Source organism: Sceloporus undulatus, chromosome 8, assembly GCF_019175285.1.
Source record: "Sceloporus undulatus isolate JIND9_A2432 ecotype Alabama chromosome 8, SceUnd_v1.1, whole genome shotgun sequence".
In the NCBI taxonomy this organism is placed as follows: domain Eukaryota; kingdom Metazoa; phylum Chordata; class Lepidosauria; order Squamata; family Phrynosomatidae; genus Sceloporus; species Sceloporus undulatus.
Window position 1 is genome coordinate 7,996,694 of NC_056529.1, and position 27,015 is coordinate 8,023,708.

General features: G+C 38.7%; 1 protein-coding gene across 1 annotated transcript in view; it reads right to left on the reverse strand.

Moving 5' to 3' along the window:
- The window catches only part of CDH11 (cadherin 11), a 92,922-nt gene that overhangs the window by 27,161 nt on the left and 38,746 nt on the right, over nt 1–27,015 (reverse strand). The window contains exon 2 of the mRNA XM_042438215.1: nt 26,758–26,875. The gene's annotated coding sequence lies outside the window, so the exon portion shown is untranslated. The remainder of the gene's footprint in view (nt 1–26,757; nt 26,876–27,015) is intronic.

The following is a 27,015-nucleotide window of genomic DNA, read 5'->3' on the forward strand; positions in this document are numbered from 1 at the left end:
GGCCCAAGCCAGGTTTCAGTAATGCAAGCCAGGTCACAGTTGCTATCAACTAGCAAATCGTGGATGATGTGGGACTTGTTATTAATAGACCTGGCGTTGCACAGGAGCAGAGACAGGGTTTGTGGCATGGTTGGAGTGACCCTCAGGTCCTGTTGGTTAGGAGGAGGACAGGAAGGTGAGATAGATATAATTATTTCTAGATACAGTGGGAAGCATTCATTTTTAAAATATCTTAGGGGAAAATGGTAACAAATAAATCATAGAGAAGCCCTCAAAGAGCCAAGACATATATATATATATATATATAGAGAGAGAGAGAGAGAGAGAGAGAGGCTAGAGTCTGGGAAACCATGCCTGGTCAATGGTATATTTAGCAGATAAATTCCCAACAGTAACAAACAAATTTTCAAAATAGCTTTATTCCATACACAGTAAATTCATGCTCCATCAATGAAACAGTCCTTTAGATTTGTCTAACAGGCATGTCTGCATGATAAATTAAAATAGTAGTGGTTCCATGGCGATACATATTTAGCAAGATAGATTTCCAGAGTGCGCTATAGAATGACATTATGATGGATTGCATATTTCTGGGACAGTTTGTAGAAATAGTGGAGATTTCAAGGAAACATGCAAACCAAATAATTTAACCTCTCTTTATGTAAAAAAATAATTAACTGCATGGCAGGAGACACAGAATGACTTAGCAATGTGTCCCACTGAATGTAGTGGGATTTCTGAACAGACTAGCAATGGAAACAATATTTGAAAAATGGTAAACACCTCCCAAGTGACAAAACATCTGGATGTCAAGAATCTAGGACTGATGAGAGTCTTAGCAGTTTGGTACAGTCCATGCAAAATTCTGCACAGATAACAATATTTTTACATAGAAATAGTTTTCTAGCCAAAAGATCCACATGTGAATTGTGTGCAGAATAAGTCATGCTTTGCCAATAGCCTTTTTAAAACAGGCTGGTTTTTGAAATTTTCTTACAGATGGAAGACAAATACTAAAATTACTCATTGCTTCCTTCAGGAAGAAACTTGGTATAGAATTACATACCTACAATAGACATATACAAAAATTAGGATATCTACTGTTGTTGATCCACATTCCATATAAAATGGAACAAAATCATACAATTTTCTGATTAGTCTCAAACTTTTATGAAACTATTCAGGATGTCAGCCTAAATCTAAATATGAAGTTTCTTCAAAATGAGGTGCCATATGTGCATTCTGAAAAAATTGTTTAGGATGAGGTGCTCAGGAAGACAAATCGGGTCCAAAACCTTCCTACAGTTTTTGTTTGGTTCCATTACAAAATACGCAATGTCTGTGAACATGTGGATTTCTATTTAATACCAGTCAGCCAAACAAATGATATAGGCTGCATTTAGTGAGTTAATTTAAAGTAAATGCTTCTGGTTGCTGAGGATCTTTATATTTGTGCAAATGCATTTGCAAATATTCAGGAATGCCTCGACAAATTACCCTATTATCCAAGTCAGACCTTTTGTACTTGACATCAACCACTGTATTTGTCCCAATCTTCTGTTTCAGCAAGCTAAAATATTATCAAAAGGTGTTTAAATAAGTTTGCCTCCCACTGAGATTTTTATGAAGCAAAGGAAAAGCAACTATTTCATTCATCTATTAGCTATTGGAAGACTTGCACTTCCCCACTTAAGTGTCTCTACTATTAAGTGTTTTAATATTCTTGGTAGCATGGTTTGATTATATATATATATATCACATCATATCACGTCACGTCAGGCCACTTCTTCATAGACAAGAAGAAAATAACTTATTTACATGCAGAACTTATGACGGTATCTTTTTTGGTATCTGGTTCTCAATCTCTCTCTCTCTCTCTCTCTCTCTCTATATATATATATATATATATATATATTTTCACTGGTTACAAGTTGACTTTGTTTCAGTTCACACAATGACTTCAATTATACTTCAACTGTGCTTTAGTTCTTTTCACACACCTTCCCCTAAAGCTCATTCATTAGTAGTATAAATCCTATGAATCTCTAGCTTTAATCATAAGTTACAATTCTACATAATAATGTGGATCTGAGTCTTCCCTTTAATGGCTCTCCGCTGCCCAAGGAACTGATCACTTTAAACTGATTTCATAGGGCTTCTATGGTGCTTCTGAAATCTTCCCTCCCTTACATAGGAGTCTCAATCCTATTAAGGTTAAACTCTTATCTCTAACTGCACCTTTGGCAGATTATGACACACTCTCCAGTGGCACTGGACTTCTTTTGTCCCTTTGAAATCTCTCTACACTACGTGGGAATCTGAATCCCATTAAGGCACCTAGATACTTCTAACTCCACGTCTGGCAGTTACACTTTCTGGGCCTTTGGGGAAGGGAATGCCAAACCTCCTCTGAGCAAATCTTGCCAAGAAAACCCCATGGCTTTAGGGTCACTCTAAGTTGGAAATGACTTGAAGGCACACAACAACAACAAACAAAGATTCTCCAATGGTGGTCTTTAAGCTCTATTTGGATACTTAATAGAAAGTCAATGAAACAGTTCAGAATATTCCATTTACTTGGTAGATAAAGACCATTTTAACCTAAGATGGATTCTCAAATAGGCTAATAAGGCCCTCACCCAGGGCTCATTATTTTCACAGTATGACATTTGGTACTGTCTACTAATCCCCTCCTTAAAAATTAAAATACCGATCAAAGAAGAAGGCATATCTTCTCTGCATTATGGATTGCAGTTTGTCATTTTCATAATACTGAGATGTTATAAAAGAAATATATGCATATGCATATACAGTCGATCCTTTGAACTCGCAGGGGATCCATTCCGTGAGTTCAAAATCTTGCACATATACAAGACCATAGGCTTGAATGGGGCATGGGCACACACCCCTTTGGGATTCTGTGGATTTCCAAATCCATACATTTCAAGTCTACGGACTTGGAGGGGCAACTGTATACGCTTGATCTGTAGAGCTGATATGGAGTCAGTTTGAGAACAACATATCTATTATATACTTTAAGGACAGGAGTGGCTATATACTCAAACATATCCTTACACAGAACAAAAAAAAGTGGAACGTCCATGATTTGAGTGCCCTTGTGTTACACTCTCTGTTGCTGCTTAAAACTTCTGCTCTTGGCATTTCTCCAACAGAGCTTCTATAAGGCTTCATAGACTGACATATAATTGTATGGTTTTGATGTGCTCAGTATGTACCTTTGTATTTAAATCTCTTAATGGATTAGAGTCATTATTTTAAGTCTCTGTCTCCCTCCTTTTTTTTTAACCTGGAAGATCTCTTGGGGTAGCTTCAAAAATCCCATTCTGTGCACATTTATGAATGGAAATCTTAATCCCATGCATTTAAGAATTATCTCTCTGGGCTTCATATTGGGTAAATGTATAAATCTGGTTATCCCCAGCTGTTCCTGAAAACAGCATTTTTAAAAGTCGCTTTCCCTCTGTAGTTGGTTAGACATTTTGTATTATGGAGCTGACAGAATAAGAGATGATTTGAATATTCTGTTTTCAAAGAAGGCAAGCTTCTTCCAAAAACTATTGGGGTGATATTAGGGCTGTCAAAAGATTAAAAGTATTCAGTTGATTAATTGTCTGTCATATAACTGATTTATTTGTTAGGTACTTTATTAAGTGGAAATGCATTCAGTATGTATTTTAAGACATACGGAAGATATATAAAATACAGTAGTTAGTGTTCATCAACTGATCTGTTATGGTTAGATGATGTTCGGTATTCTCCTTGTGCTTGGCTACCAGTTTGTTTCTGGGCACAATTCAAAGTACTGGTCATGACGCATAAAGCCCTTTATGACTTTGATCCATACTATCTCAAAGACCATATCTCCGCATATGAACTTGCCAGAGCTTTAAAATAATTAGGGAAAGGCTTTTCTTGGTCTTACCACCATCACAGACTCATTTCTTGAGGGTACAAGAGAGAGTTTTCTCAGTGGTTACTTTTATCCTCTGGAATGCCCTTCCATGAGAGGCTAGGCTGCCCTCCCTCCCTGCTTTCCTTTCATTTGCAGACCAAGACTTTCAATATGTAATCACTCTCAGGGAGACTTCTTATTGGAATGCGTTGGTGTGTTTATTTATGCGTTTGTATTTATTTTATCTTATTGTAATTTTATACTGTTTAAATGAAATTATTTTAATTGTTTTTAAAACTGTTTTGGCAAGTTGTTAACCAATGTTAACTCTAAAATCGGAACAGGATTTTCGCTGTTCATTGCAAGGTGCGAGAGAAATCTGGATCGGGTATGGGAAAGCCGGGTCAGGTACGGGATGCTTCCTACTTGGACATGGAAGCGTGTGATAAAATCTGCCTATTAAAGTTTACAACCTATGTCTAGTGTGGGAGAAAATATCCCCCCAAATATTTGGGGTCAACCTATCCACGGGTCAATGTAAGTAATGTATTGCAATGCTTCTTCTTCTCTGAGTAAAGTGGAAAAAAGTAAGAGTTTAGTTCATCCTGGGAGCACCCAAAAGAAGCATCAACCCCTTTTTACTCTTTCCACCATGATGCTGCTTCTGGCTTTTTTTAATGCTTGGGTGGGGAAATGGCAGTGGTGGCACCTCTTTGGTGCCTTCCCTCAAAAGAGTACCAAGAGGATTTGGGCTTAGAAGGATCTGAATAAGGCATTTCTGTATGAAGACAGTAAACTTCATCCTTTACATCCTTTGTTTCATTCCCTTAATCCTCAACTTATTCATGAGTCATATCAAAATCCATACTTTTGGCCCAAAACTTGCCCTTGGCTTATACATGAGATCGACTTATAGTTTGGGCTGTGAGGCTCATATTTTCAATGTGCTGAATGGAGGCATCTATACAGTGCTTTTGGATTGTGTATACAGAGCTGCCATACAAGGAGTTAACCAGAGTTGTCACAGAGTTTCTGTTTCTCTGGTTTTAGTTTAATTTTCAGCCATGTACAGTCAGCATCTAGTGCAAACACATTCTAGAAGTGTAAAGGAAACAAAACAGTCCAAACTAAATAACATGGAAACAGCCTTGGGAAACACTAATACCGAAAGGTTCAGGAAATGAAAAATGGTTGCAAAAGGAATTTTGCGTTCTTTTGCTACCCTCTGGGAGATGCACTTGAGATAAATGTGATACAAACTGTCTGTCTTTAAGCATAAACTCTGCCAGAAAGAGAAAACAACCAGCCTAAGTAGTCTTATTAAGGGATACAGTGATTGATGGTATCATTTGAAATAATGGCTGTACTCTTGGAGTTTATTTTAAATAATTATTCTGCACTTTGCAACTTGGAACTAAGTGGAAAATTCATAATTTACTGTATGCTCAAAATCCAATATCACCATAGCCTTTCCTTCCTCTGGTTCCAATACTCTTACTGTTATATAAGCGAGTAGTTAGATACAATGCCTTCAGGGGGAAATAACCAAAGTCAAGAAACTGCCAATTATTATATGCCGTGTTCACATTTTAAGCCCACTCTGGATGCTTTCCATTACAAAGACCTCACATATAAGAAGGCTAAAATTAACCTTAGCCCCTTTCTTTTCATTTGCAGCCTCATGCCAAAATTAATCTACCACATTTCGCAGTCAAAATAGCAGGCTAATTTAAACACACAGCAGATATATTTGCCTTACATCAAAACCCGCACACAGTGCTACCAATTGTATCATCTTTTGCAATAATTGCCATTGGGGTAATGATATTTTTGCTATCTTTTATTTATGTGTGTGGCTGGAATAACTAAGAATTTTCCTCTAGTGGACAATCTCAATGCAACTAACAAAAAGAACCCAATAATAATCATCCAACAGATTACAAAGAGATTTAAAATAAAACAGTCTGAAGAAGCATTAAAATTGATGTGCATGTGCGTGAGTAATTTTGCATGTGAGTAAGAGGATGAGGGACAGGGGCCCAGATATTATCAAGTGCAACATATGGGAGCCAACATGCTATTCATCACTGCCACATCCACTCCTTGGAGGTAAAATCATTCCCAGTATCTAAAACCTTCAGCATTAAAAAGCAAGATGGAACAACTCTGGCTATTTTCTGAACCTAACAAGTAATTGCAGCAATTTTCTTTCTGCTGTGTGAAAATCTTCAGAATCTTCAATACTATTTGCAATTTGGAACTTATTCTGCACAAAATTTACAGGTGCTTGTTTTGTGCGGAAAACAGAATTTAGGGCATGGAAAACAGTATTTCAATGCAAAATTATTTATTCCTGCAAAGAAAATGATGTTTTCTGCACATAAAAGGATGTTTCCTGGGCAAATCAACCATGTGTTAATTTTACGCAGAATAAATGCCTCTTTACAGCACATTCTCTTCAGAAAAACAGCATTTCTGCATATAGATTAATATTTCTTCATTAAAATATTATTTTATATGCATAAAATGTTGTTTTCCGCACAAAACAACCACATGTAAATTTGGTGCAGAATAACTTCCAAACTCAAGAGGTTCTCACCAGTCCAGGTTTCTTCTCATCAAAATTTTTCAACACTTGAAATACCTGTTTTTGACCACTTTTCAAATATTTTTGGAATATTCTTTCCATCCCTACCATCCAGTGAGTTGACACAACAGGAAACCAAGCAATAAGTTGACCTAGATTGTCTTTGTGGTCTCTTCCAACTCTATGAGTATATAGTAGAGTGGGCCCTTGCCTTATGTGGGGGATCTGTTCCGGACACACACACACACACACCCCCGCGTAAGGCGATTTCCACCTATGCTCAAGCCATATTTATTTGAATGGTGCTCGTGCGTGGCAGCGTGGGAGCGTGCAGGGTGCCATGGGCACGTGCCCCATTCATTTGAATGGGACGCGCCACCCCGTGTGCCCTGTGTGCTCACCGCAGCTTGAGCGCATACGCTCAAGTCCACGTATAACATGGGCGCACTATACTATGATTCCATATCAGCTGTACACCATTATAGAGGGTGATTGGAAATAACTGTATCAATTGTCTGTTCCCATTTTCCCATAACAGTAGTGAGATCAAGGCTAGGTCAACCAGAAACTTCTCAAAAGCATCTAGCAATCCCTCAGATTCCATCATTCTCTGGGGATGAATCAGCTTAATAGGTCACTATGTTTCCACAGGGAAATCTCAGTTGCTGGTCTAAACGTCTCTCTAAGAACTGGTCTGAACTTTCCTCCCATCCAAGTCAAGCCACAACTTGCCAAGTTGGCAGAGCCAGCAGGGTAGGAATGCAATCCTTTATTAATTTTCTTCTCAAAGGAAGCAATTAGTAATTTTAACAATTTTCTTCCCACAGTGAGAACATCTTTGAAAACTGTGCCCCTCTCAAAGACTATTCACAATTGAGTAATGTATACTGTGAAAATTCACGTGGTTATTTTGCACAGAAAACAGTATTTTCTGCAAAAAAGCTTCTATTTTCAGCACAAAACTATTACAATTGGGTAACAGAGAACCCAATAAACTGTATAAGCCCAGCCTGAAGCTTGCTTGAACATATCAAGGCATGAGTGTGTCCAACAAAATGAGTTAAGGCAGACCTATAGTTATCATGGCAGCCAAATATTCTGAACCACTCACTTAAAGTGGTCCTAACATGAATACTGAAATCCATTCAGATGGTCAGTTTCATGTGCTTCTTTATCTCTATTCACAGTCAGATTATTTTCACATTTCTAAGTAAAATAGCTTTGATGGCTGAAAATGACTTCCTGGCTTTTCACTGCCAAAGCATTTGCCCAATATATGTCTGGATTTGGCAGTGTACATTATGTACGTTGCCCTGTCAATGTTCATTTATCCAGATATAAAACAAGTAGAAATGAAGAATGCAATGTATTAAATTCTCACACTCTTCATTTTGAAAAGAAAGACTATGTGACAAGACTGCTAATGTATGTACAAAGAGAGTGTTTACCTATTAAGAGGGATTAATTAAATGCTGCAAGAATTAATTGGTTCTCTGCAGTTAGGTGAGGCAACCTTTTTAATGATAACAAGCCTTGCACATTTTAGATTTTAAAACCGGCTCTACTCTCCAGGCAAAGCAACGATATTGCAATCATAATCGCTTCCTTTAATGAAGTTTATTCTATACAGTGCTGGATAAAGACATCTTGTTACTTGAGATGGAACAGCAAAAGGCATCCCACCCCCATTACATTGACATCCAGGTCAAGCTGCTGCCAGCCAAGCTGCCTGAGCCAAACATAAGAAATGAAATAACAAATTCCTTCCCTTCCATGTCAAATGACAGTAACTATTTTGCTTACCAACTAGGAAATGACCAGACCACAGAATTGTGTTCTAAAAGACCACTTCATTAACAATTCTTTAGCAGTGAACTTTGCAGGGGACCCAGCTAAGGCAAGGACAGCCTGACATTCAATAATGCTAGGAAAGGTAGAGGGATGTGGAAACAGAGGAAGACCATATTCTAGATGGATGGACTCTGTTAACAAAGTCACGGGTCTGAATTTACAGGACTTAAACACAGCAGTGGAGGATAGGTAGTCTTGGAGTATTTAATCTACAAGGTCTCCATGAGTCGGGATTGACTTGAAGGGAGTTAACAACAACCATTTATGAAATGAGCATAGCAGTGGGCAGGCTGCAGTAGAATTAGGATGCATAGGCAGTTAAGATGAGACAAGAAGGGGGCATAACAGATGATAAGTCAAGGCAGAATCATACCATGGCCACAGATAAGTTGAGACAGGATCAGGATGTAGGTAAGTCATAAGTGGATCTGTAAGTGAAGGTAAGTAAGGGGCCCTACTTTTGCCCTTGGTCAGTGCTGCAGCAGCCACACGCTGTGGCACCGACCCGCTCCCTCAAAAGAAACCTCTCTAGGCAGCTTCTTTTTAGGGGCTTCACAGGTGTACTCGCATGCCATGATGACACCCCTTATGCGTCATGTAAACGGGGGTGTGCCAACATGGCACACAGGCTCCGATAGTAGGGCTGGACGCATGTGGACGCTCAGCCCTACCGAGCCCTACTTTCGGGCCCAGGCCAGTGCAAAGCCCTAAGTCAAGAGAAATAAGAGAGCAGGTGGGTTACAATCCAGCAACCAAAAGTGCTCCCCATTTGGAATCAGTGGAACTATAGGCACTGGCAAAGGAGCATCCAAGCTCTACCTGTTCCTTCAGGAAAGACTGAGCACAATGCCACCATATGAATCCAACTCAGTCTTCAAAAGCCCCTTTCCTTGCTGCTATATGTGAGGCTGGAGGAAGAGCTGCTCTTTCATGTTAAAGCAGATGCAGGTGGGGTCTGTTTCTCATCTTTCCCCACAGCCAGTCCACTAATCTATTTCTTTAGCCTGTCCTCCTCCGCTCTGGTCCTGTGAGGTGAGCTCTTGGATGCTGGAAGAGTACAGTTAGGATTTCTGGTCTATCCTCAGAAGATCTGCTGTTATCCAGCACTATTCAACTGTCCAGAGGAATGAAGCAGCAGCCACTATCTCTCTAAGCTCTTCTCCTCCCTGGCTAAAATGTAGGGGGATTTTCTTCTCTGTTGCTTCCCTCTATGAACTTGTCATCTCTGGTGCTCTTTGCTTCCTCTGACCTCTCATCAGCTACCTCCTCTTGCTCAGCATATGTTAGCTTTTCAAATGCCTCCTTACACTCCCCCAGAGTTTTCCTTATGCCAGATGGTTTGTTTAAAAGCATTTTAGTAATAAAAAAACAATCAATGTATTCTTGAACAAGAAACACCAGATATATTAATAAGGTTAGTAATTCCTATAAAAAGGTCATTAAAACATGCAAACTGCTTTATTTCCACCATTTTTCAGCCAAGGCTGAGAAGTACATCATGCCATAAAACTGCATGAGATGTCACAGGATAAACAGCATCAGAATTATTATTGACTAAGTCAAAGTACAGAAGTCATCTACCACAAAATTATCTAACCAAGGCCTGGTACAAACCACCCCAAAAGGGCTGATTGGTGGCGGCCTGTTTGCCTGCAAAGGGACGCTACAGCAGCCAAACTGCTTGGCATCCCTCCACCCCAAAAAGAACCCAGAAAAACTGGGTTCTTATTAGGTTGGCACACGCATGTCATGCGTGTGCCATTGGTGCACTCTTGATGCAAGCAACGCAGAGCAACATGTATACACTGCACGTCTCTTTCATCATGATGGCGGTGCCCGTGTGGACGGGACGTCACCATGATGCCATGATGTTAAACTCTAGGGTTTGGGAGCATATGGTTAATGCACACTCCTGAATCCTATTACTGGCGCCGACACGCCCCTTTTGGTCCATCTGTCTCGTGCCAAAGTTTAATTTTGAAGCTTTGTTTGCCTTTTTTGCTTGCTCTGTGATAGGTGTTATCAAATCATTTCTGACTTAATGACTCACAACAAGAAACCATCATAAAGATTATTTGTTCTATATATTGTCCCTCCTTCCACCCTTTGCATAAATCAAATTTGTCCACATTATGCCTCTCTCCTTCTCAAGAAAGCGACAACAACCATATTATCCCACCTGACATAATAGGTCTGCTTTTTCCTAAGGCTTTCCTGTCTTATTGACTCTGGCAGAGAGAGAGAGAGAGAACCAACTGGCTATTCTGAGAAATAAAATATTTTATATATCCTCTCATTCTCTCATTTTCACATTGGAGAAAGAGTCCGCCATCCTCCAACAAATTCTAACAATCTAAATCAATTAACTCATTAAAATGTAGCTTTAAATTCAGCATTAATCTGGAAATCTATGGAGTTCAGCTTCGTTAGCAAGAAATCTAACTAACTGATAAATTAATGAACCAATTCATGGATATTTCCAAGCTTCCAGTCTTTAATTTCAATTTAAGCTCTTTGCATATATGTTTATGTATTTGAATTATACACAAGTGTGTGGCCATTTAGAAATGGCTACTTGTCACTAGAATATTCAGTTCATGCACTTGGAGGCCCACAAATCTGGCAGCACTGCTTTTCCACACCTCTGCGATCACAGAAAATCTGTTTATTACTCTTCTAGAAGCACATCTATACTTTTTCTACCTTCCCTACATCTGAACAAGAAATTCCAAGAGGGACTAAAGAACTCTAGGACTTGTAATTTCTTCAGATGCCATAAAAGGAAAAACTCATCTTTTGTAAAGCTCTCCAAATATGCTCTACAGTGGGCCCTTAGAATCTTCTAGGTCATGGTTACCAAAATCCATGGATGCCCTTAGTAAAATGGTGTCCCTAATAGAAAATGGCAAAATCAAGGTTTTCCTTTGTAAATTTATATTTTAAAAAATATTTTCAAGTCATGGATGCTCGAATACATGGATAAGGAATCCATGAGTATAGAGGGATAACAGTATAACTCATCTATAAATCTAGAAATGTTAATCAAAAAATTGGCCCCAAAATCTCTGTCAACTTATCCACAAATCAATGTTAAGTACTCTACTTCACTTATCCAAAGAAAGGAATCATCATCTTCTTTGAGTAGAGTGGCAGAAGGCAAGAACTTAGTCCATCCTGGGAATACCTAAAAGAAACACCAGCTAGGTGTTATGTCTGCCAGAATTTGGCAAGTTCTTTGGTATCACTTTCCTTTGCTTTGTCCTTTACATCCTTTCTTAACATGTGCCTACATTTTACCCTCAACTTATCCATGGGTCATATCAAAATCTATAATTTTGCCCCCATGCCTGCCCTCGATTTATGCATAAATTCGACTTATAATCAAGTATATATAAGTCCTAAGAATTTTGTGCATTCATCCCAATCCCATTAGACAGATGAGACAACAGATACTTTTCAGAAAGTGTGTATGTGTGTGTGTGTGTGTGAGAGAGAGAGAGAGAGAGAGAGAGAGAGAGAGGAACTAGAAGGCAACAATTCTTTGTAGTAAGTTTTCTTTTTTGTGAAAGGTAAAGTAATAAAATATCTTTGACAGACAATAACTTAACACAGGGACACAACTGAACAGAGAGCGCAAGACAGGCAAACGTCTTGAACCATCTTCTGCTGCATCATTTTGCTTATGCTGCAAGAGTGCTACAAAAACGGCAGTCATGGTTTGGCTATTGGCTTCACTGCACTAAGTCACAATGGGATCTTTGTTCAGCTCTACTTGGTACCATTTGAACTTCATGATTCATTAAACTGGGGGCTGCTTCCTGTAAGGGCCTCTTTTTCTCCTACTTTTTAAGGCAAAGGGTTGCAGGAAAGAAAAACAGCCCTATTGAAAAAACTAAAATGGACTGTTGGGAAAAGGAAGACTTGTATAAATTATCACAACCTCTGGAGCATGAATTATGACAATTTTACCAAACTATATGTCTTCTCTGTGTAAGGTACAATGTATAATGACAGAGAGAAAAATAATTTAGAGAGGACAATTATCATAAATGAGAATCATTTAAAGATTCCCTGTTGAAAATGCAGGATACAGTTTTGTGCTATGAAATCAAACAGAGCAAGGGAAGATGCTTTGGGATGGTGGTGATGGCTTTTCAACCACATCTTTACAGAAATGGTTTCTCAAAATTCCCCACCCCATTAGTGATGTTGAGGAATAGTCACGTATGTGCAGTAATGGTCTCAATGGGATCCAAGTTTGTTGTATTTCCTATCTTTTTGTTGTTTCCTAGCAGCTCTCTCAATTCATTCAGTTCACTAGTTTGTGCTTATTTGTTTCCAATACATTAAAAGAACACCATTGTGTGAAGTGTTAGGATAGCACAAAGAGTTGGATCTTAATACAGTAGATCTAGGGGTTGTGAGGTTTAGATTCTTGTAAGGCTTTGATTTCTTTGTCCGTGGTTTTGTGTGTGTGTTTGTGTGTGTGTACCTATATATAGATGTAAAGATAGATAGATAGATAGATAGATAGATAGATAGATAGATAGATAGATAGATAACTGCTGGACCTGATCCCATCCCCCACCACCACTCCCTTCTCCTTTTGTGTCGTGTCTTCTTAGATTGTAAGCCTGAGGACAGGGAACCGTCTAACTAAAAGATTGTATGTACAGCGCTGTGTAAATTTACAGCACTTTATAAATAAAGGTTAATAATAATAATAATAATAATAATAATAATAATAATAATATTCCTACCACAATTTCTTCTAGCTATGTGAACTCAAGAAAGGAAATTGCACACCAGCTTAAACCATTTAGGTAAGGTAAGCAATCCAGGAACAGAACTGGAAAAGTTAATAAAACAGAAAAGACACAGAGCAGAAATCCTGTGGCATCATATCCAGCAGGTCCCGAAGCAGCAATGTTCAAGGTATCTCAGAATTTCATTGCACTAACAACTAACATCCGGCAAGTTCTGGTACTGGCTAGAGTTTGAGAAGCTTTGTGCTGGGCAGGAGGAGGTGGCTAGGCAGAGAGAGTCTGCAAACAGCTGCTCCAAAGCATCAATAGGGCCCAGCTCCTTCTTTCTGTGTCTATTTCAAGGCAGTGTTCTCAACCTGAGATCCATTTACCCGAAGACCAGAGAAATAGGCCAGAGGCCAACCCCTAAGATATGGTAACTCTATGCAGAACTTTACATATCTATCTTTGTACCAGTTTACCAAGCTGAATACAGCCCATAGGCCATCTAATTTTGCCTGCTAGGTGGTTGAGATCTATTTATGCGCTCACAAGAAGCCAACAAGGTTTGAGGTTTATTGAACAGCCTTCAACTTGGTGTCCTATCAAGGAGGCCTGGCCCCCTACCTCCTCTATTTGCCAAAAGAAAATCTTCCTCAGGGATCAGATCAAATGCCAGAGAGTCTACCACTGCTGAAAACACTGAAAACAACCCTCTATTGTGAGTAATGAGGATTAATTTTTATTCAGGTACATGGAATTCAGAATGGTGCCACAGGGCAGTCATAATCAGTTATTGTTTCCTTGCCAGCTTATGCTATTAATTTTTTGGTTTGTTTTTAATGAACTGTCCAGCCAGCTTTAGCTAAGGGAAATACTATGGAGCTGCAGGATAAATAGTTTGTGACAGAGTTTAATTGAAATGTTGGCATTACAATAATGGAGGGTGGTTGGAAAGAGAAGCAGTCAAGAGAAAAGTGGAGACATCGTACTTCACACATACATCCTTATAGATTTTCCCAATTCCAAAGACCCCTTCATGGTTGATGTTTCAGATTCAGAGATATTCTGTGGTTTTACCAAGAATAGACAGAGCTTTGGGAACACAAGCTAATCGTGTTAGTATAAAATAAACTGCAGCTTCTAACTATAAATATCTATCTATCATTTGCTTCAGTTTGGTGTTGACAAGATCTGCAAAATTCATATTTTTTCTCTATTCACATTGGAAAGAACTTTAGGGTTGTTATTTTTTTCCCCAAAACTAATATTGAAGAAAGAGAAACTGTCAGATTTTATAACTTCTGATAACAGTTAGCAATTGGGCATTCTTTCACCCGTGGTTCTTTTGAGAGGTCATGAGGTCCTTTTACACATTTCAGTGTTTTGTTCTCTAAAGCATTGGATGCACTTTACCACAGCAGGGAGAACCTATGCATTTAAGGCAGTTGTGTTGTGGGATACCATTGGCTTCCCAGGGAACTTTAAAGGGCTACACACATCCCATACTGTGCTATCCACTCTCAACTTGCTTTTAAGGGTACCAACATATATATATATATATATATATATATATATATATATATACACACACACACACACACACACACACACACACACACACACACATCAAAGATAGTCCCCAAGTCCCCCAAGAGCCAGAGAGAAGGGAAGATCTTGTGCTATGCAGTTCAAGCAATTAAACCAACAGAATTCAGATGCTTTCAAATGCTAGAGTGGGTTTTCTATTAGTATCTCCAGTTACTTGTTTCTGCTGTAAGCCTTCAAGCCGTTTCCGATTTATAGTGTCCCTAAGGTGAACCTAACACAGGGTTTTCTTGGGGATATTGTTCAGAAGTGGTTTCCATTTGCCTTCCTCTGAGGCTGAGTGCAACTTGCCAAAGGTCATCCAGTGGTTTCTATTGCTGAGTGGGGATTTGAATCCTGTTATCCACAATTGTAGCCCAAGGCTCAAACTATTTGTGTCCATAGGGTTACTTTTGCCAGGGATCTGCTCTCTGCCATATTTAACATTTTATAAAATGCAAGCTCTTTCTACCCTGGAAATGAAGGCATTTGCAAATTTTGTCCCATTGTTTAAACTGAGTGGAAATTCTCTTAACTGCACTGTCCAAATTTTACAGGTGTAACTATTTTCACTGTGGCGAGGATCATATTGTACATTTCCATCATGAACACAGGAAGCCATATTTCACTTCAACTATTGCTCCATCTATCTCACTATCATTAACTCCAGCTGCAGCCTTCCAACATTTCAGACAAGTTTCCAAGCACTATCTGGTAAACCTTGACTTCTTCCATCCAAATAATAATAATAATAATAATAACAACAACAACAACAACAACAACAACTAGGCCTGAACTCAATTAGCTTTTGAAGCCAGAGAAGATCACTTTTATTCCCAATAGTATAATGGTATAGTGCCATATGGGAGTTGAGATAACTGTAACGCAATACAAATGTTTTGTTGTTTTAAACTCATCTCTAAATGATGTGGCATCTAGAGTATTTGATGTTTTTAACTTCTTACCTGTTTTATTGAACCCTTTCCTGTACTGTATTGTTATGTATTATTTATATGTATTATGCTATTATTTCTTAGATTGTATGCCATGGGCAGGTTTACTCTTATCTATTTTATTGTTTGTATGTACAGTGCTGCGTAAATCTACAGCGCTACATAAATAAAGCATAATAATAATAATAATAATAATAATAATAATAATAATAGAGCGTTCCTTTATATATTCAAATTTTCATCCTTTGCATCTTAATTTATACTGGTCAGGTTATGATATTTTCTTTCTGTAATATCAGCTGCTAAACCCTTATTGATATGCACAGAAGCACATAGTTGGGATCACTAATATTTCTGATTAGAAATTCTAGACAAGCCTGAAAAAATAGTCTAAATAATTAGTAAATTAATAGAGGCATATTAAGACCAATCTAGAGGAATCAGGAAAGCTGCTTTCAAGGCTCATGCACACATATTTTAATGATGTTTACTACATAATATTTGCCATTTTCCTCTCACCTTATAAGAGATGTATTTGCTATTTCAAAACTCCCCACTCCATTGGGAAAGTCTCATTTACCTATAGTGAATCAGCTTCGGATATGAGTTAAATTCATGGATGTGTAAAATAACTGAGCCCATGATCCTGCTTCAGTGGAGATAGCTATGACATTACGCCACTGTTATAGTTACTTCTGTTAATACTACCCATCAAAAACCTACCTTCCAAGCTAGGTAGTGCCCCAACTTCAAGGTTTGCAAATGCTGCAAATATAGGTACATATTTCCAGTGCTTTCCTAGTCATGGGACACATTGATAGGCAGCAGGAAAGACCCCTTAGGTTCTTTCTGCAGCTATTTCAATGCACTCTGTGATCATGGAAGCACTGCAGTCATTATTCCCCAATGTCTCAATATCAGCACCTTGGAAGCTATTAGCCTGGGGCATTCATGACTATAATTGTGAGCTCCAAAAGTTGGGAGATCCTAAGTCCACCTGATGATCTCATAAATATTGAACCAGATGGCAGTGAATGGATACTGAAGATCAAGAAATATCCGGAATGGGCAATAAGGTAAATATTATTAAACTGAATTATTTTTACCTGATGAACCAGCTTTATAAGTATCCAACAATGTCTCTGTAATCATGTTATTAAAGTTTAGGGCAATCATATGAGAAATTACCTTTGGAATTAGTATTTCTAACTAAATATTAACATCTGGGCACAGCCAACATTGCCAGGCAGAAAAAATTACAGTGTAGCCTAATGCTTCCCACAGACATCCATTCAAATTTTGACTCGTCAATAAAGAATTGATCAAAAGCATTGATTACACTCATTAATGGAAGAATAGAAGGCTGAAGCTTAGAGAAAAATAATGATTAAAAAAGATTATCCTAAAGAATAATTTTAAATTTCAAAGAATCAAGCTCAAAACCATGTCTGATAGAGGAAGCAAACAGTTCCAAACATTAATTTCCAAGGGGAAATAAATGGGCATCTTTGTCTAGTGATGTCTCTCCCAGGAAAATAGCCATTCATCAATACTAGATTATGAACAGAGAATCCTAATCCAGTTCTTTACTTCCATGGACTGGACAGAACAAGACCTAGATGGTTATGTGTGTTGTTTTGTTTGTTTAACCTCTGTATTCTGCAATAGGAATGACTAGGTAGCATGAATCTTGAACAGACTGATGGAACATTTTTATCTGCATTTTTTTAAATCAACAATCATTGTTGCCTTTAAATATTTCCTGACTACTCTTTGATGACTGGATACTGAAACAGGAAATTTACATTCCTGAGGGTGAAAGCATTTCAGATAACAACAGAAATGAGACAGATAAGTACCATATGGACAACCAGGTTCACATCCCAGTCAACAAAAGTGCTGCTTGTTTGTTCATCTTTGCACCAAAGCCATTGAAATTCCATAGTGGACATGCAAAATTGTTTGGGAAGCTTCTTTGATCAATCATTACAGTCACTAGCTTTCATGTGTGAAAATCCATGAGATGCTTCTCAGAACTAGATACTCTGGCTCAATGTTTTGGCCTTGTCCTTGACAAATCTGAACAATTCCTATTCTTCACATTGTTTTTTGATTTCTCCAAGTGTGGGCAACATCTCTAGGTTATAGTGTGGCAATCCTACATCAAGCGTCCCCCCAAATATTCATCATCCCATCATCCCAAAGAGCTCTATTTGGCATTTGAAGTCACCTAACTCTACAACTTGCAACAATAGGTAGTGAGACAATTTGCTGGTCAAAATTGGTAGTTGCTGCTGCAAGGAGTAGAGGAGTCTCTATCATATCCTCCATCTCACCGAAAAGGGGCATGCATCCAGTGCAAACAAATTGCATTGTCTACAGAGAATTAGGGTGGTGAAAAGCATAAGTTCTTTGGGTACAAAGTACAAAAATCAGTTTCCTTTAGTAGTTTTAAAGTATGAAGAATGCTTCCCAAAAGATAGCAACTACTACAAGGAACAAAGAAACACTGAAAGTAAAGCCTGTGATAGTTCTGTGGTGTTTCATTGTGCTCTGCCACTGATTATAATGTCAGTTTCTGAGCTTTGGTTTGAGCACACTCTAGACAGTGAGGTGAGAGATCAAGTTTTGGAACAATAACATTTTCAGAGAATAGGACAGAAAATGGGTAGCAAGTTGTGAGCTCTTCATCTGCCATGGTAGATCACAAGCACATTTTGATGTTCTTCAGTTTTGAGAAGCTCCACTAGCCTTTGGCAATTGTAACTGAAAATGTCAGGAGGATTTGTAGTGGTACTCTGATGTTTAGTGATCATGCATGTACGTCAGGGGATCTCATCATAAGCCTTTTCCAGCACATAGAATGTGATGGAGACAGCCCAGCTTAACACAAATATCTGCAACATCAATGTTGGCGTGATTCTTATCAGCGAGGATGCTGTGTTAGATCAACTGTGGACAAAGTTAGATCATCCGTTGACAGAGTAGATGCAGAGTGGGAGGCATGCTCCCTGGACAGATTTTGCAGCCCTTGGCCCTTCATGACTTCCAAGAGTGTACATCTTCTTTGGGAAGAATTGTTTCTCCTTTATAAGAGGAGAATGTCATTTAAGAAGTTTCCAGGACTCCCCCACATTGCTGAAAATAATAATAATAAATCCTCCTCCCCAAAACTGTAAGTAGACTTAGGTTTATGTTCATATTTTGGCAGTCTTTGTAGCTTTTGGAGAGTTCCTTGTACAGAAAATAAGGTCCCCAAATTTCTGCAATTGCACACTATTGGTGTAAATCCATACAAGGGTCAGAGGCATATCTTCTAGTAGCGTTTCAAGGTTTTAAGATAATCCCCTCCAGGGGTATTAAATTCCATTGACAAAGATTGTGCATATGAAACTACCAAACTGAGAAAATTACTGCCAAAGGATACAAACAGAGCCTGTTGGCTTAATATAATTAGGCATAAGTGGCCAACTTTGTACGTTCTTCATGTTAGCCACCATTATCATAATACTGTTTTTCAGCAACACTTCTCTAAGCCTTTCATTAGATTCATGAACTGCCCTGCATCCTAAAACATGTCCCTTTACAAACATCTTGTTGCCATCTTCATCAACATATCTCACTGTTCACAACTTCTTCACAAACTGTCATCATATGTGCAGTTCAACATGGCAAAATAATACCTTGCTTTGAACAATCTGTTCTGTATGTCATCTAACATTCCTCATCCATAAGGACTATTCATTCATTCTGAATGGTTTCCCACTCTAAAAAGCACTAAGCCTCTTTTGAGATATTCACTATAGATGTTCACCTATGACCACATCATAATAACTGCTGTGTGATGGAGGGAATTTGTCTATTGTTCTGTGTGAGCAGCTTATTCAGAATGCCAAATTGTATGATACCAGTAAGACCACTATGCGTTTCAGCATACCCCTCCAGGGCTGAATGTCTTGATTATAATCCACAGACACTCTACCTTGATAGATTTGTTCAGTCTATTCTGAAATGCTTTTTTCTATGTACTTGAAGCATGTGGTGCAATGCTTGGGTGACTTTTCATACTGTATAACAATTCCACACGAATGCTTCCACTCATTGGTCCTGGTATTCTCAAGTGAAGAATCGGTGCAAGCATAGGAAGCTTCTTGAAAGTTTTTACAGCAAAAAGATATGTTGGTACTAAAATAGACAAGGCAGAACCTTTTTTACTTTCTATCCACTGCCTAAAATGTTTTTAAACAAAATTTTCAATGTATTATGCTTGCTTCCATCTAGCAGAGACACCAGTTTCCTCAATTTCACTTGGCCCACTGGAAACCCCTGTATTTATGAATTCAGGCTGAAATACAGGACCAGAAGTAAGGTTGATAGGTTAGGATTCTTTTCCTTTTACTATTTCACTAGACCTGTCAGCTCTAGCATGAATGGAACTTGGATAATCAAATGTATACTACAGATATGTTTGGGGCGAATGGTCCTTTTTCATTTAAAAAAAGCAGCAAGGAAAGAAGGAGGTACAACCTGGAACATTGAAGTATATGGTGTATGTCTTTTAGTTAGTGAGGGAACTTTGGAGCAGAGATCACAGGGCAGAGACTTAGCACTGGATCAGGCATGCACCGAAGACAAAATAAAAAAATATTCCTAACTCATTTACTGCTTATGACCAAAGGTCATTGCAATACATTCAGAATTCGGGTCCAAAAGCACAAGCAGATATATGTGATAAACAAGCATTTATTATACCATATGGAAGCACAGAAACACCAGAATATCATTCTCAGTATGTCAAGAAGACTTTTGAATAACCCAAAATTGTATTAAAGAATTTGTTATTCACTCTCGGCCCTTTCCATAAGGGCTGCAAGGGAAAGCCTGGGAATAGCACATACTCTCCAACATTGGTCATTTCACAAAGTCAGTCTAGATTAATTCTTGGCCATCCCTCTTTTCCGCTGCTATAAAAATGTTCCAGTTTCTCTCTTCTTCTTCCACTACCCCCTTTTGTCCTTTACTTGCCTCCGCCAGTGCAAAATGAATTCATAGTGTATGAGTAACATGCTTTACATTAAGTCAGCAGGGGAAAAGATGAGAAGAAGCAGAATCCTGTCCTTTCCAGTTGATTCAGGCAAAACAAACTGCTGCATCCTCTCCTAGCTTGTACAGCGGGCCCTTTGTATACACAGGGGATCTATTCTGGACCCCCCTGCATACGGCAAAAAACGTGGCACCTCAAGTCCCATTGATTCCTATGGGCGCATGCTCCTGTGCATACACCATTTTAACTCCCCAGGCTTGCTGTGCCCAGAAGCTTAAATCCATCTATGGCAATTCCAACTATGGCACAGGTGTGCTGTATGTTTTTTTTCCCCCGCTCATTAATAATGTTTGCCATCTTAACCATAGTCTGAGGTTGTTTGACTATACCTGTCCAGGTTTTCATCTGTGAAATGCTGGAGAGTATAATATCACTGTATGTTGCACTGCTATATTTTCTACTCCTGTAAAATCCATACACTATCTGTCGGTGGTGCTTTGATAATGTGTCCCTGCATGGCAGAGGGTTGGTCTGGCTGGCCCTTTTGGTCCCTTCCAACTCTGTGATTCTACGATTCAATGAATCTGCACCTAAGCAACACTGCAAGAGTCTGTGTTTAGGTGTGGAAGACCTGGAGCCATTTTCCCCTATGCCCACCAAAAGCAATACCCACCCTGCCTCTGAGTTAAAATTGCTATCATAATTCTTAGCATATGATTTAAAGTTTTTATAAAAGAGATGCACCGCAAAGATTACCATCAGTCTAGGATTCTTCTCATCATGACATTTTTGACTATTTTTGAATATCTCCATCCCTGGTGAAAGGCAAGAAGAACATCTTACCAGAACTGAAAATAAACCAAATATCCTGTCAAGACATTTATATAAACTGGAATTGAGGATCAATAAGCCTATGTAATAATGCTACAAGACATTCAAAATGAACATCAACTTTGCAGCAGCTGGTGTTCATTTTGAATGGCTTGTAGCATTATACCTGGAGCCTGCTCATAATGTGACATCGAGTGTGCAAGAAAAACATACTCATGTTTTTCATAACTCATAGAATCATAGAACAGTATAGTTGAAAGAGACCACAAGGGCCATCCAACCCCCTGCCATGCAGGAACTCTCAATCAAAGCATCCCCAACAGATGGCCATCAAGCCTCTTTTGAAAGACTTCCAAGGAAGGAGACACCACTACACTCCAAGGGAGTGTGTTCCACTGTCGAACAGCCCTTACTGTCAGGAAGTTCCAACTAATATTTAGGTGGAATCTCTTTTCCTGTAGCTTGTATCCATCGTTCCTGCTCTTCTCCATCTTCTGACTAGTCCATCTCTTCTTCCCTATGCTCTCCTTATCCATCTCCTCTTCTCTATCCTCTGACCAATCCATCTACCCTTCTCCAGGTTCTGACCAGTCCATAGCCTCATGTTATATTGCTTTTTAGCTAGTCGATTTTAAGTGTTCCTTTAAATTTTTGTTGTAGTTTTTCAATGGTTTTCAATATAGTATTTCAAAGGTATGATCCTATGGGGCCTTTGGAGGTTTTCTTTGTCCTTTTCATATAATGGCTAATGGCTTCCCTGTCAGTGAGGCAGTGAATATACATCAGGTTTTAGGCTGAAGTTTAGGGGAGTTATCCAATGTGTGAGTTGTAGTCTTTTATTGTATTCTTTTAATATTGTAAGCTCTTTGATTGTTTTAACAAAAAGCAGGGTAGAAATAAATGTTTTTATTATTTATTATTATATATTAACCTGCCAATAGGTCCAGTACATTAGAAATCCCCATTACATTTCAGAGTACTCTCCAAAGCATATTCACTCCCTACTGACATGGGACCAAATTGTTCCATCATTTTATGATGGATGTCCATGCCAAGTGGTCACTGTAAGACTTTTGTATCTAATAACTAGTGCCTGTATTAGTTTTTCCTCATCTCTCTACTAGTTTCTTCTCCCTTTTTTTAATAGTGGCATCTATAGAAGCCTGATAATATGCTTCGGTTCCTCACATATTGACATTTCAAGGCTGTGATCATATTTCATTATCACCCCCGCTGACTAAAATGGATTCTTTCTAATGTCACCAGGAAAGAAAGAAAATATATAATCAAAATGAATGGATCTGTATGTACAGTTTTCAGTGATGGGGCTGCTACTTTTTCATTATTAATGATATGATCTTGTAATTATTCTAGAGAACACAGATATAAGCATCTCTGTTTGGCATGAGGTTAAGAAGCATTGCCGGGGGGAAAATTCAGTTGGTCATCTTAACCAATTTAATCTGAATTTCCTGGGCCAACGCACAGACAAGAATGCAATTGTCCTCTAACATTTCAAATTTTCAGAATTTTGCAAGGTAGTTCTCTGATCCAACGCTGCCGCCGCTGCCAAAACTGGGTACAAAATTAGTACCTTGTAGGTAATGGCACTTAAAAAAACAATGTATTAAGAGAAACAGCTGGCAAACAACCAAACACATGGATATGCTATCTCTCCTGCACAAACACTTTGCAACACTGATATGTCATCTAGTTGAAGGGAATGGAACATATTAAAGTTCAGTCCCCATAATTCCTGGCAACTGGTCATACAGACTAGGACTGGTGGGAGTTGTAAAGCAAAATCATAGAATCATAGAATTCAAGCGCCCGTAAGTGCCATCCAGTCAAACCCCTGTCTTGCATGAATACACAACCCAAGCACTCTTGGCAAAGGGCCATGCAGCCTCACTTTAAAAACCTCCCAAGAAGGAGAATCTACCAGACTCCAAGACATTGGTATGTATCCAGCTTGCTTACCTTGGTCCAGTTATTCTGCCTATCTTTAACCACCAAATCTATCCATTGATCCTGAAAAGATTTTGCTGCCTTTCAAATCTCTACATAAATTAAAAGGATGCCCATTGGTTTAAGTATCAAAACATGTTCAAATGCTTGATAGTATGATTTATCTAAACTGGCAAATGAATGTCGCACACACACACTCTCCTGTGCAGATAGCTAGCTAGATTTTTTTTCTCCCAAAGGGATATCACAATGCACAGGCCATTTAGCTGACAGAAATAAGATTATCAACACTCAAGGACATTCTGAGCAAAAATGAAGTAGCTGTCAAGCAGAACATTACTGCCCTGACTATAAAACAATATGAATGAGTCAGCTAAGCACTAAGCCATGATGTCAAAGGCTTGTGCACTGCATTATGAGCATCACAATTCAGGCAGGAATTTTAATGCTGCTAAGGAGACGGATACTGGCATGATATCTGTTACAGCCAATGTAGAAAAGGTTGGACATATCTAAAAGTGAACATTTTTAGGTTTCAAGAGAATGCGTATGCAATAAGGGGATATCATGAATCTGCAGACTAAAAATAAAGACCAGCCAGCACAATGGAGAAGTGAATGGCTGCAAGATAGCACGATTTCCCTCTCATTTCTCATGGCTGTAATGTCTTTCAATTCCTAAGTTGGAATCATTGTGGCTAAATTGTCTTTCGGTGTGGCCATTTCACTAAGTGAAATCTTGTCCGAACATACTCAGAAGTAATTGCAAATCATGCCTTCATATGTACCATATGTACTCCATATATACTCAACACCTCCACCTGCAATGATCCCCTCCCTACACCATCTACCTATCTTCAGGCTGAACACCTGCATTGATCGCCAGTCAGCTGTATTGTTGCAGTTGGCAATGACAAATCTAAGGTTTGGTAGTCAAGTGCAGCTTCTTCTTCATATACATTTTGCATTGAATCATCATTTGTAATACTCTATATTTTTCAATCTCATTAATTGACCGGGATATTCAAGTTTTCTGGGAATGTGAACCTTTTATCCTTAGCCATTTGATAACATTTAAGGAGTGAAACTGTTATGCACCATTTTGTCTTTTGTGTCCAATTACTATTATGACTATCTTTACCACTAGTATGTCATCTTGAATACTCATCTTAATCACTCAAGATGCACAATTTTCCTAAACTCTTTGAAGTCGAGGTGCAACCAATAAAATTATTGGTTATTATTAAAATTGTTGTTGTTGTTGTTGTTGGACTGAAGCAAAAGGTTTGTCCAAAGAGATTGAATGGGATGTTGTGAGGAGATGGCGTTCAGGTTGAGAGTACACATGCAGTTTTGTCAGCTGAGACAAAGTTTAGGAATAGCCATCCAGCCTAAGAGGAGGAGGCTGGTAATAGTTTACATACCATTCTGAGAGGAGTATGGTAATAATTATATATAAGACTCCTTGCCAACCTGGAGGAGGGAGCTTGTGAAAGTTCAGGAAAAAAAGTTAGCAAACGATACAAATGAAACAAAGAGAGCCAGGAATGAGAACCAGACTCATAATGTTGTATTTAAAGAAAACCACTGAAATAAAAATAATTTCATGTTGATCCAGCGCCTGAACTTATTTGGCCAGGGGACTTAATGATTCCCAGACACATACCTATAAAAACACAAGCACACACATACTTCGGTAGTCATATTATTTCCCTCGAGACAATGAACTAGTGAGTTCTTAGAATGAATGGAGCCTCCCGGGCAAGAAATGCCAGGCACTGGGTTCTGTCACACCATGATTTGTAACTCATAAAAATACAAAAAATAAACTGTAACAAATGCATACCATTCATGATCTATTATGAATTTATCCTTTTCTTCAACACCTGTATTTTGTGTGTTTCTGGATTTTTAGGTTCTCTTCAGTTTTCACCAAATGGCACAACCAGACTACAGTACGCAACCAACCTGCACCAGGAGATGCACCAGGTAACATGAACACACCTGATCTGGAGTGGGTCTACACTGGCCAGAATACTCCAGATTGGTCCCAATGGAATTGGTTTCCATATTCTATATTCTTCTATAATACCAGGGCAAAAGCCAAGAATCTAGACTCCTTGTAGAATATGAAATGGCCAGCCAATGTCATCCAAAGACAACAATATCTTGTAAAACTAACAATTTATAGAATGAGCTTTTACGGATTATCTTCAGATGCATGGAGTGTTTATCAAGATGTCCAGGTATAAATATAGTATAACTTCTGAAAGGTAACATTTCAGAAACTGAAGTCACGGTGAAATTAAATACAGAATTATTAACAGTGACTATTTTAACACTAACTCTGAGCCATTTTAAACTATTGTTGATATTAAAAACATCCTTAGTGCTAGATAAGACAATTGACACAAGTGGTTTGGTAAACATTCAGTTTCGTTGGCAATATATTAAGGCTTCCTAATGAACTGTAACTTAGCATTGTTTTATGCTAATCTCCCGTTGAAGTACTTTTGCTACCAGACAGGCATGAGCAACTGCCAGAGATTACTTACTTAATCCCACTCCCCAAAAAACATACCTCCACAGGGATCACTGGAAACAATTTTGCCACATTCCTAGCATTTTCTTGGCCATTTAAGGCCTCTGAGAGGTTTATTTCCCAATAGGAAGCCAATGTCTGGGTCATTTCTTGTTGGAAATAGGCTTATCCAGCCTCCACTCAAAAAAAGGCCAGAGGGAAAATGTGAAATTACTCCCCGCACTGCCTTGAAGATGTTAGAAGACATTTGGAGCTGATTTTTAAACCACTTTGGAGAGTCCCTGGGGGCCACAGAAATGAGCCTGGTGGCCTTTATGCAGCTATAGGTCCCATTTCCCCTCTCCTTGCTTTAAAATTAGTAAGACAGTATCCTACAGGGTTCAAGCATCCTTCTCTTAGACCATCATAGAGAGCAGAAAAGAAATTGCAAAAGCAAAAGTGAGACTGAGAAACATCAAGAAATGTTATGATGACACGGGCTGCATCCACACTGCAGAAATAACCTGATTTGACACTGCTGTAACCGCCATGGCTCAATACTATGGAATTCTAGGAATTCAGTCTCTCTGCTCTGGTGCCACAACAAACTACAGTTCCCAGAATTTCATAGCAGTGCCGAACCAGATGATTTCTGCGGTGCAGATGGAGCCACTGTTACCCTGTGGAATATGAACATGGCAATATTTTCTGCATACATTGGCTTTTCAAGTATAAATTTTTGTGATCTGGCTTCTTACCTTCACCCATTGGCAACCAATGCTGACTGAAGTACCACATTCTGCCCATTTCAGTAACTCAGCAGTACCAGGGGAGTTTTTAGTTCTGCGCTGCTGAGTATCCAATACCCCAACTTTTCTGCAAAAGACAAACCATAAAACAGTTCACCTGAAATGCCAAGTAATGGTAAAGGCATGTTGAAGAAATAAAAAAAGAGTTTGTAGAGATGGCAGCACTCCTGTACACCAAGATTAGAATGGACACCTAGCCAATACAGA